Here is an 11976-nt window from a genome sequence, read left to right as displayed (position 1 = left end):
TCATTTACTATCAGCCAAAAAAAAAACTCAGTACTCTGTTTGACAGCATTATCTGCACACAGGATTCACCTTCAGAGTTTATTTCGTGGCAACAAGGTGCCAATCACGGCAAAGGCACTGGTCATCGAACAACAGAATGCCCAGTGCTCAGTTTAAAGGCAACAAGGAAACAGAGGTAAACCTGCCAAGTACAATGATCAAGAACAATGTAGAAGCAGTGTTGTGTTGTGGCAATTATTCGAGGTAAATCTCTGTGCATCATCATTGTACAACAAAAAGAGCAAAAGTTGCGTCCAGGTTGTGTAAAGCGTGAAAAAAAAAAGCTTTGCGGTATGACTACCCTCTCAAAGAAGCATCAGCCCAATGCTCTACATTGAATAGAAAAGTAGGCAAAAATAAACATCAAGCAAAATATAGACACAGTGTCCATCAGTTATAATAGGGCTTTAGGCACACAACATATAATTTCTGGACATGTATCACCCCTGGGGTGCTGTCAGTAGCATCTGGGGACAATTCCATAGCCCATTTCATCTAGATGAGTGAACTTGATTTGCGGAAACAGCAGCATAAAATTTATGTTTTTCATTAAATCCACGATGGTGATTCAGCATCCAAACCTAGAGTCGGTCTCCTGGCTTGTAATTTTCATTGTCATTGTAGGTTACATTAGGCATTGGTGCCTTGCTGGCTTTTTATGCGCAGCTGGGCAAGTCGTCAGGCTGCTTCTGCACGCTGAAGGTAGGCAGTGACACTGAGGCTGTCCTTTTCCGTTACATGTGGCGTCAGCATGACACCGAGCGCTGTATTAAGGCGAAAGCCTTTAAAGGGAAACTGCACCAGTTGTAGATTGTGATGAGTTTCAAGGAATCAAATGATTCCTTCCAGGTTAAGCATGCAAGATATCTTCGCGCTAGAATTAAAAAAAATGGCGTAAATAGCGATTTAAACCGCTTCAGCTATCGAGCTTCTCCTCACCACACAGCGACGCGTGGGGGTCACATGATGACATCATTGACGGCACCGGTATGTTTGCCGCATAGAATGGCTTGGTTGGAAGAAGTAAAAACAAGGCTACCAAAATTGAAGGCCAAGAAACATTGTTTATGGCATCAGGAAAGGCACGCATGATGTGGGCGAAGGTAACAAAAAGAAAAAATATTACCGTCCGTGATGTCATCATAGAGCTTCTACGCAGTCCTTCAGTGCTGCGAGGAGAAGCTCGAATTGTAATTGTTGATTACTTCATCAGTTTTAATGATAGTACAAAAACACTTTGCAAGCATTACCGACAGCTTATGGAGACTCAAATTCTTGAATGTCGCAGATGATGAAGCTACGCTTTAATGGCTCATACTGGCGGCGTTCGTTCGGTCACACTATAGCTGTCAATCAAATTACATCACCTGAAACCGAAACTAATGTCATCGGAAAGATAAAAATCCTGCATCCATCGGGAATTGAACCTGCATCAGATCGCATCGCCAGCCTAAGCTTTAACCAACTGCGCAACGCCCGGGATCGTGAACTGCTCATAAATCTTGTCTACAGTGATTTAGTTTGGTTTGGTTTGCGGGTTTTAACATCCCAAACCGACTCAGGCTATCATAGATGCCGTAGTGGAGGACTCCGGAAATTTAGACCACCTGGGGTTTTTTAACGTGCACTGACATCGCATAGAACACAGGCGCCTTGCTTTCGTCTCCATCGAAAAGCGGCCGCCGAAGCCCGGATTCGATCCCGCATTCTTGGGAACAGTAATCGAGCGCCGTAACAACTGCGCCACCCCGGCGGGCCCTTGTCTATCGTGAGGATGACAGGTAAAACACACATCATAATTCTCCTAGTCTGCATGATGCTGATGCGGCCACTCCCCTTTGTAGCGAGGGATCACAGAGTTCTTCATTAGGCCAATAAATAAAGGAGTAGAAAAAGAACAAAAACTATATCAACTGCCGTGCATTGGCCAAAAGTCCAGAAAAAAGAAAAGAGGAAGGAAAAGAAGTGGGGAGTCCTTCAACAATCTTCTCGTTTACGCCACCAGTCAAGGCGGTGCTTTGTCACCTCACTGCCTTACCCAGGGTGTGCTCTTTGGGTGGTGACATCGACTGCAGACCAAGTGCTGTCGAAAGAGTCTCCGTCAGTGCTGATGTCGCAGTTTTAGGGGGGGAGGGCCACAGTTTCGGGAACTCGATCACAACGTGCTGTATGGTTTCATCGGCTGCGTCGCACTTGGAGCACTTGGTAACCAAGCTTTGGGTGTACTTGGCCTTGGTCGTCCTTGTGCACAGAAAACCACACCGTGCCTCGCAGGGTAACCCGCTGCCGTGCGCTGTCTCGTGTGTTGTCATAGATGTTCTCATTAGCGATCGTGTGTTTTGTGCTGGGGTCCACCGCCAGGGATGACTTTGCCCGTGCTTCGCTGTGCCATCTCTTCATTTCTGTTTCTCAAACCTGCTTATGGATCTGCTCTCTCCACGCAAGCTGGAATATCTCCAACAGGCCGGCTTGTGGGATTCCGTACTCCTTTGCCAACCTTCGCGTTCGAAGCATCCATCTGGTGTTGGAGCACTTGAGTATGATATACTTGTATACCTCGCTGGACCATCTATGGCAAAGTGCTCAGCCGGCGCTGCAAGGCAAGCTTGGCGGTTGTCTCCCATGCGACGATAGTAGCGCTGACAATGACGCTGCAATTAGTGATAATGACAATAACGGCATTAGCAATGATAACGGTGCATTTAGTTGATAATTATAATGAGAGAAAATGTGATGCACCGTGTGCACCAGCAACGCTCAGCCTTTTGCACTTCTGCAGTGTAGATTCCACAGTGCTCTCGGAATTTTTAGGCTCCCTGCCATACATAAGGTGGAATGGAGTTGACCTGCCAGCCGGCAGCAACAGCGCGGCGGGCTACTGTGCTGACATTAAAGCGAGAAACTAGTTACATCGGCTTAACTTTCAGGCCAATTGACTGCTAATGCATGCAAGGAAAACAATGCCACGGACAACGAGTAGTGGGTTTTTTACACGACGGATATTATGATGTGCTTCTTGCTTTCTACAACGATAATTAGTGTGGAGAAGCCTCTGGCCCTTTGCTTCGGCGTTGTGAGTCGAGTAGTCAGTTGCTACTACCCAGGAAACACTTAGCCATCTCCAAGACATCTAGTTCTCTGCTAGTTTAGCCAAGCAGATTGACTACAAGCCGTCTTCTTCAAGCCATTAGCTGCTATTAGCCAGCTTCAAGCTCATCCTTTTTTCTGCTAACGCTGCCTCCAATATCGTCTTGAAGACGTCTTAGTAAGCTTCGGCCAAGAACATCAGAATTCACAAATACAAAAAGTGTAAAGTTTTCAGTTTTTCAGTGAACATAGAAGAACAATATGGACAAGTGGTTCAAAATTGAAATAAAAAACTGATTAGAAATGCAAAAATTTCAACTGAATACAGCAAGTATCAATCTGTGACCAATACTTTCGGAATAAGATACAAAACAGAGTTGAAAACGAACAAATACAGAACTATAGTTCAATATTGCGGAATTGCAAATAAACACAGAGGCGTCACTGCCATAGGAACTTTCAGTGATTAGAAGACTGTCGCCAGAAATTTCAACAAACCGGATACAAAAAAGTTGAGCAGCTCAAACTTTATATATAAAGAACCACTTGAATATGATACAGCATCTAAACTACAAACAAAGACAATGTTACTGTCACCAGGACATTTAACGACTAGAAAGTACATTACTAAAAATGACCAAACACAGATACATACAACTGTTGCGAAATTCTCCACAGAACTTTCAATAGCTACAAGATAATGATTAAGTTCTCCAAAGTTCAAAAATAGAAAACTGGTTAAAAATTTCAAAATTACAAATAAATACAGCAGGTCTTAATATATGGCCAGTACTTAATATATCACAGAACTTTCAAAAGCTACAAGATGATTAAGTTCTCCACAATCCAAAAATAGAAAACTGGTTAAAAATTTCAAAAATACAAATAAATGCAGCAGGTCTTAATAAATGACCAGTAAGAAATTTCAGTTCAAAATTATTAAGACGAAACGCAAATACATACAAATAGTGCAAAATTGTCTACAGAACTATCAACGGCTGCAAGATAATGTTCTTAAAAGTAAAGAACTGCTTATGAACTACAGAACTCCAAATGAATACACGTCTAAAATAGTCACAAAAACTTCCAGTCACTAGAAGATACAGAACAAATTGAATTCAATTTCAACTACTTGAAAAAACAAAAATGTGTGAAACTACCAACAGAACCTTCCAGCAACTAAAGACGTAAAAAGGGCTGCATAGTTTATAAATTATTGCAGAAACTAAAGAAGGCTAAACTGCAAATGCAAAGGTATAAAACTGTTACTGCAACTTTTTGAGAGGCCCGCTGAATGAGTAAGACACACGAGGGGAGCACACCATCCTTAAAGCGTCACGATTTTCATCGGCTGTGCAGCTGGTTCAGAAGCTGTTACTCTGCAATATTAAAAAAAAAAAAACATTGCGTTTAGCATGAAATAACAAAATGAAAAACCTACTTCCCTCTCAAATGAAATACAATGCTTAACTTTTTGCGCCATTAACTTGACTAAATACTGACAAAGAGCTACGAAGAAGATGAAAACGCCCAACAGAAGCTGGATGCACAAGATATATACAGTCAGCAAGTCAGCTCATTCATCTAAGCACACTGAAGTGTTACCATGAACTCTTCATGCACCAGTAAATGTTACTATGCAATGCTGTCGCGGCGCTCCCACAACAGCGAGAAACAGCACCCTGGTGTCACGAAAAGAAGTTTACAGTGAATTTCATTTCAAAAAATATTAAGGCGAAAGCCTTTATAGGCTCATGAGTGTGCGTGCGTGCATCCGCAGAAGGTGTCACACTCAACCTGTCAATCAAATGACATCACCTAAAAGAAAATTTCCCATAAATTTTAAATGGCGCTGGGATTTGAGCTCGGGTTCTCCCGGTTGAGAATCAACACTGCTAACCGCTCGGCCACGACGCCACAGTGTAGCTGCATTGTTAAAGCGTCAATATATGTGCAGGCATTTGCACATTCACTTAAAGCGATATCGTGATAACTGAAATTAATTAACACTGCACCATTAAAGCTTTCCCTTCACACTTTAGTGGTCCAAAGTGCACCCCCCCATCCCCCAGAATTTTTCGTTTTATTTAGCCGGCTCAATCACAATCATTGTTCAATGTACATAGCTGCAGAACTGATCAGGTACATTAAATCATTGCTTCAACTACGCAAGCCAGGTTTTAGCTACGCTAATATGAAACTTGTGGCCGACAGTTCCACATTCATGATACATGCAGTTTACAGCTTTGACTGGTGCATCTGCTTTGAAGAGCCCCACCCGGTTCTGTTTACTAATTTGCTAAATGACACTTCTAACTCAGGTGAAGTCTATGGTATGTGGCTGTGTATTTAATGCTCTACAGCATGTAGCTGGAAGCACTCACCTGATAGACCACCCAGTGTTACTGGCTCTTCCAGCAGGACAGTATTTGCATCAGAGTGTTGCCTGAATAAAAAATGCAACAAGTGAAAATGTGTTTTTAGTTATATCCATATCAATGATGCAGAAAGCCATGTTCATGTAAAACAGCACATAATATTTAGAATCATGTTCACACTGCTGCTTTATACAAAGGCACACGCACACAAAAGAATGTTCCCATGGGTCACAAACATTAGGGATTCAGCTAAAAACACGCTACAAATGGCCCATAGCAAATGGACATATGTGACTGCAATGCATTTCATGTTACCATAATGCAAATGTCACAATCATAACAGTATGTTATGTTAGTGATTCTTTAAATAGAATTGTGAATGGACAAATTACCTTCTAGAGGCTGTTGTCACCCTCAATGTGCAATTCTTCAGCCATCCTGCCGCTGCTTGTTGTATCGTGTGGGAATCAGCAGAGGCATAGCGCCTGTCCATTCATATAGATTCTGGATTCTGAAAAGAGGCGCACCTTACTGAAGAATTGCAGGCACTGTCCAACAGCTTATTTGAAAAGTCTTAGTGGCTCATGCCACGAAATGAACTCCAGTTTGGCTAAATAGTAACTGTTTTGGCATTAAGAATATAACATCTAAGCTATTATACCATCTATCATTTTATGATAATTTTTCAAATTCAAGCTAACAGTGCAGGCCCTACTGGCATACTTATAAGAATGAATTAATGCTCATGCACTATTTGTAAAAGCCTACCAAATACACACCTTCAATCACACCGAAGACAAGCAGGTCTTTCAAGCTTCTCTTGCCCGGCTGCCCGAAAACGCTGAACATCTTCCCCACTTTGTCGGTGAACACTGTGCGCAAGATGTTTGCAGTCAAAGCCCTGATGTTTTTTTCACCTATCAGTGAAAGTCGGCGTGCCTGAAAAAAAAATTGAATATATCTGCGCACACAATTTACAAAGTAAAACAACAAGTCTTTTGCAAAGCTATTCAGTGACATGCATAAAGAAGGGCTAGCCAAGATTCATACAGCAACATGGAGAACAATAAAATGCTCATAACTCTTACGAGGTAAAACAGGCTTCAGAACAATGGGACCTGCATAGAGAAGGAAAGTACGCAAGTGGGCGAGCGAACTCCAGGCACCAGTAACTTTTCAAAGCAAGCAAGGACTCTGAAAGCTGTGCAACAGCAGAAGCTGACAGACGATGGGGCAGCTCACCTCTTGCCCATAACAAGAGGAACTTTTTGGTGACTCCTATGCATACCAAGTGCATATAGTCCAAAGGAAAAGTTGAGACTAATCCAATGGGAAGCCTCTCAAGGACAGTGCTGCCAACATGGAGTTCTTTCTGAGTTTTCTAGCAAAGTCATCATCTGTGCGAAGGGGTGCATTTGTGCGAGTAAAAACAACCCTCTGATCTACAAATTCTCCTTTTTCTGTGCACTTAGTGCAACTGAAATAACCAGAGTGAGTTTTCACGCCTAGCACAAAGGCTCGTGCAGGGGCGTCGCATACAAAAGCTCTAACTTCTATTGTGAATTTTCTGCCCTTTACACAAAGTCCACTCTGATACAGACTGCACATTTCATCAATAAATGGAGTGAGAAAGGTGTCTGCAGTCTCTGGTTTTGACTCTCCGTGGTAACAGCCGACAACAAATATACCGCTGTTTGGTATTCCCTCTGTCCGACATAAAATAGGCCAAAACTGGCTCGTAGAGCTTTTTGATAAAGGAATTCTGTCAATGAAAAATGTTAGCTTGAGACATGATGGCGCCACTGAAATGTCTACAAGTGCCTTCAGCAGAGTCATCAGACAGGTTTCTACTCCCATATGTACATAACTCCCTGGTGGCACAACAATATCATGCTTCCTAGGTGTTCCGAGCAACGCCCTGGCATCCGAAGGCAAATTAGCGAAGCATGGGCAACAGTCGTGCGTTTTCAGTTTCTTTAAAATATCACTGACAGCCTTGAGGCCCACCCTATTTCGTACTGTCCAGCTTCTCAAAACGTCGCTCATGATTTCGTGACCTTTCTCATCTGAGCACACAACACCAGAAATGCCAGTACAACCTTCATTTTGAACAATGCCAGGCGCAGCAGACACTTCTGTTTCTAATTCCACACAGTCTGAATCAGAACTGGAAATGTTGCCTCGTTCTTGATTAGCTGTGGATGGGTCGCCTGACATAGTGAACACATTCGCACCGACAGTTTGAAACTCTGAACATCCCGGCTCTTGATTAGCTATGGATGGGTCGCCTGACATAGCGAACACATTCGCACTGAACATCCCGGCACCGGCCCTTGCTGAAAAGGATTCGCCGAAACCGATCCCTCGGGCGACGGTTCAGCCATCTAGGGGGGGCGCTGCGAGCACGCGACGAGAGCAGACGCGTGTGTTTCGGCTCCGCCAATTTGCGGCTGGGGCCGCGTCCCAAATCATCCTACCCCGGCAAAACTGGCATCGATCGATCCGAAAAACCAAGCGGAACAACTGGATACAAAAGTCGTTCAGGTAGGCCGAGTTTCTTCAAATCTACGGCCATTTTTCGACCGACGACGTTGGCGCCGTCGTTAAGCCTAACGGCGTCGCCGACGCCTGGCCTGGCGGAATCGACCCTCCGAGGAAAAAATGGCGACTTCCGCGGATAAAATACGCAATTACGACCCTGAGGCAATGTTGTGGACCTCGGTACCCGCCACCGGAGATACAAATTCGACGGTTATCCCGAAAATTCGGAGTCAAGCTTTACTTCAAGCGGCTGCACGCCGCTCCCAAGACAAAGCCCAGATGGCGGCGTTCGGCGCCGCCCCGGCCGCCATTTCGTCGGTCGGAAACATGAACGCTCCCGCGACGCGCGCCACGGGAAGCAAGGACAAGGCGTTCTCGAAGTGGAAGCCGCGTCCAATGTCCAAACCGGCTCCCGAAGACTACGTTATAGTCATAAAGCCCAGAGAAAGTGTTTCTCTTCACGAGGCGTTCACGGAAACTGGCTACGGCACTGCCATTTCGGCGTACCTCGGGCTGAAACGGGCCAGAGCCGTCTCCGTTCTACCCTCACGAGAACAAAACATCATCATTGTGCATACCCCGGACATCGAGGCGGCCGACCTGCTCAGAGGGGACTTCGCAGTAAACACCGACAAGGGGTCGATCCCGCTTCGGGGTTACCTGAGACAATACGGCGGCAACATATGCCACGGCGTGATCGTGGTCCGTAACTCGGACACAAACAGAAACTCTCCAAGACCGAGTGTGCTGGCGCGCCGGCACCATCCTGGAAATCCGGAAATTCGGAACATCCAACAAGGCACGCATCACTTTCGCGGGTAAAGAGAAGCCCCGTTACGTGCACTATGACAACATGGTCGTCTCTGTGCGAACCTATTACAAAACTATTCCTGCGTGCGGCCAGTGTGGGGCCGTCGGGCATCGCGCGGATGCATGTCCAAACTTGCAGTCTGACACCTGTGGACTCTGCGGATTCCAAGCTCCGCTAGTGGAGGGGGTGCGGGCTCCTCACAACTGTGTTCCGCGGTGTTCTCTGTGCGGTGGCTCCCATGTCACCAACTCTCGCGACTGTGCGGCAAAATTCCGCACACCCAAGATAAAAAAGAAAAAAATGGCGCCCAAGAAGAAACGCCGCCATGTTGGGCCACCCGGCGACCAGTCTCGCCAGGAAATCACCAACATCGAGAACCCACCTACAGGAGGTGCTGAAAAACGACCATCGAAGGTGTCGCCACCACACGGCGGACTGGCGAAACAAACGACGGAAACGCGCGGTGATACCAGGGCCTGTGTCAACGCAGTCAAAAACGGACACCAGGTGAGCGGTTCGGGTGGGGCTGCTTCTCTCTCCCCCTTTCCACTCCCTTCCCAAGGGCGCGTAGCGCCGAGCAAGATGAAATAGCAGCACTAAGGGCCCAAAACGAGATGCTGCTTAAGAAAATTAACGAATTGGAATCCAAAATTAACCAGTCTTCTCCGCCCTCGCCTCCCGCGGCTGAGGTAATGGAGAGTGAGCTCGTGGTGCCAAAGGCGGTAACAAGCTTGGAGGCAGCATTCGAGGCCCGATTCGGGGCCACGGAGGCACGATTCATTGCCATAGAAAATCAAATTTCAATGATGGTCAAAGCCATCTCCAAATTGCAAGAGACAATCCCCGCGATGATTGCCAAACAAATTGCGCATTCCTTACGCTCCTCGCGCAGGCCCGGTGGTCCCTTACCCGGCCGTCCTAACAAAACCTCTAGACGCACCCCTGAGGTAGACAACTGCTCGCTCTCCGGTATGGAGGATGCCGCCCTTCCCGCGAGTGTTGGCTCCGGAGCAGCGTCAATACAACCCCTCCTCAGCCTAAGTGACCATGGCGAGCAGCCCTAAGATCAGGCGCTCCCCAAGAACCAATTCGGCCACCCCCGTCCAAATTGTCCAATGGAACTGTCGGGGCTTCCGTTCCCGCGCAAAGAGGGCGGATCTCCGACTTTAACTTTCAACTTTCGACTCTCTTCCCGCGGTGGTTGCCCTCCAGGAGCCAGGGAGTGGCGTAACCCTCACAAATTACTTCACCTTTCAGCAGGACCCCTCTTCCTGCGTCTGCGTGCATAAATATTATACGGCTACTCTAGTTGACTTAGAACTTGACACTGAATATTCCTACGTGATGGTGACACTTTTTCCGCTCAAGAAACAAGATGCGCCACTCCACGTACTCAACATCTACTGCTCCCCCAGACTCAATAATGTAACGTTCGCAGCACTCTTTAGCCGCGCTCTAAAGGCTGCGGGCAGGGACTCCTTGGTGATTGTGGGTGATTTCAACGCCCACAGTACACTCTGGGGATACGTGCGTGAAGAGAAGCGGGGACGCAAGCTAGCGGAACTCGCGTCCACGCTGGGCCTGACTCTTCACACTGACCCTGCATATCCAACGCGGATGGGTAATTCAGTGACCCGGGATACATGCCCGGATCTCACCTTTACCAAAATATTGTACACGCAGAATGGATCAACACCGAGGAAACCCTCGGTAGTGACCACTGCCTTATCAATACCACTGTAAGAACTAAACCATTGGCAAGACCCCACGCACAAGCTCGGCTACTCGACTGGAATAAGTTTCGGCAAAGCTACATCAATTCGGCCTCTACCCACGAACAAGGATACCACGCGTGGGCACAAGGATTGGTTACGCATCTTCGTTTGGTGGAAACAAATTCAGCTCTCGGAGGCCACTCCAGAGGTGGACAACCACCTTCTGCACCTTTGGGAAGCGCGGCACAGCCTCGTCCGCAGATGGTGCCGCCAAAAACATAACAGAAAGCTCAAAATTCGTATCGCCGAGCTCACTCAGCGAGCGGCAGAGTACGCGGCCCAACTCGCCGACTCAAACTGGGTAGACCGCTGCAACACGGCGGCCAGACAAATGTCGAGCCGGAGCACGTAGCGCCTTTTCCGTGCCCTAATTGACCCGACTCAAACTCGCGCCGAGACACAAAAACATCTCCAACGAGCTATTCATAGCTTCGATGGAAATACATCAAAATTAGCATGCAAACTGCGCGACCAGTATCTCTTCCAGTATCAGCGTCGTCGTTGTGTACCTCCTTCCACTTGTCTCTGTCCTTTTGCGCTGTTGCCTAAACATGGATCTCTTCACTAAGCAGGACCCTGGAGGACCCGTGTACTCGTATGCAGGTTCAGAGAACGCGGATCTGGATCGACCGTTCCAGTTGCATGATCTGAAGGCGACCCTGGCTAAAATGAAACGAGGAACGGCACCGGGCCGGGACAAGATAACTGTGAAACTGCTTGCCAATCTTCCCGACCCCGCCTACGAAACCCTCCTCGCTTTCATCAACTCGATCTGGCTTGGTGAGGCACCTCTACCAATTGAATGGAAGACCGCCCTGGTAACTTTCATTCCGAAAGCCGGCAAAGCCATAAACACAGACAACCTCCGCCCCATCTCCCTCACGTCTTGTGCGGGAAAGCTGATGGAGACCATAATGCGGGACAGGCTGTCTGGTTTTCTGGAAAATAAAAATACATTCGCAGACACCATGTTCGGTTTCCGCCCGCAAAGATCCGCTCAGGATGTTCTGCTTCAACTCGACCGAGAAATTCTCAACCCTGTCGAATATCCCTTCAACGATAATGCAGTACTCGCCCTTGACTTGAAGGGGGCTTTCGACAATGTCACACACGAAATCATACTGCAACATCTCTCCCAGACGAACTGTGGACATAACACATTTCAGTACATCAAGCAATTTCTCTCAGATCGGCAATCTCATCCGAATACAAGACGAAGAACACGGCCCATATAAACTGGGAACGAGAGGCACCCCACAGGGCGCGGTCCTCTCGCCATTACTTTTCAATCTGGCCATGATGAAACTCCCGGCTCAGTTGGCGACGGTCGAAGGCATCCAGCACG

General features: G+C 47.0%; 1 pseudogene; it reads left to right on the top strand.

The window, feature by feature from the left end:
- Window positions 1–8165: 8165 nt before the first annotated feature.
- On the top strand, window positions 8166–9447 carry LOC146210102 (uncharacterized; annotated as a pseudogene).
- Window positions 9448–11976: the final 2529 nt, after the last annotated feature.

The sequence above is a fragment of the Amblyomma maculatum genome, chromosome 1 (genome assembly GCF_055883805.1).
Source record: "Amblyomma maculatum isolate TAMU_Amacu chromosome 1, ASM5588380v1, whole genome shotgun sequence".
NCBI lineage: Eukaryota > Metazoa > Arthropoda > Arachnida > Ixodida > Ixodidae > Amblyomma > Amblyomma maculatum.
Note: the sequence above shows the minus strand (reverse complement) of the source record. Positions and strands in the feature narration are given on the sequence as shown.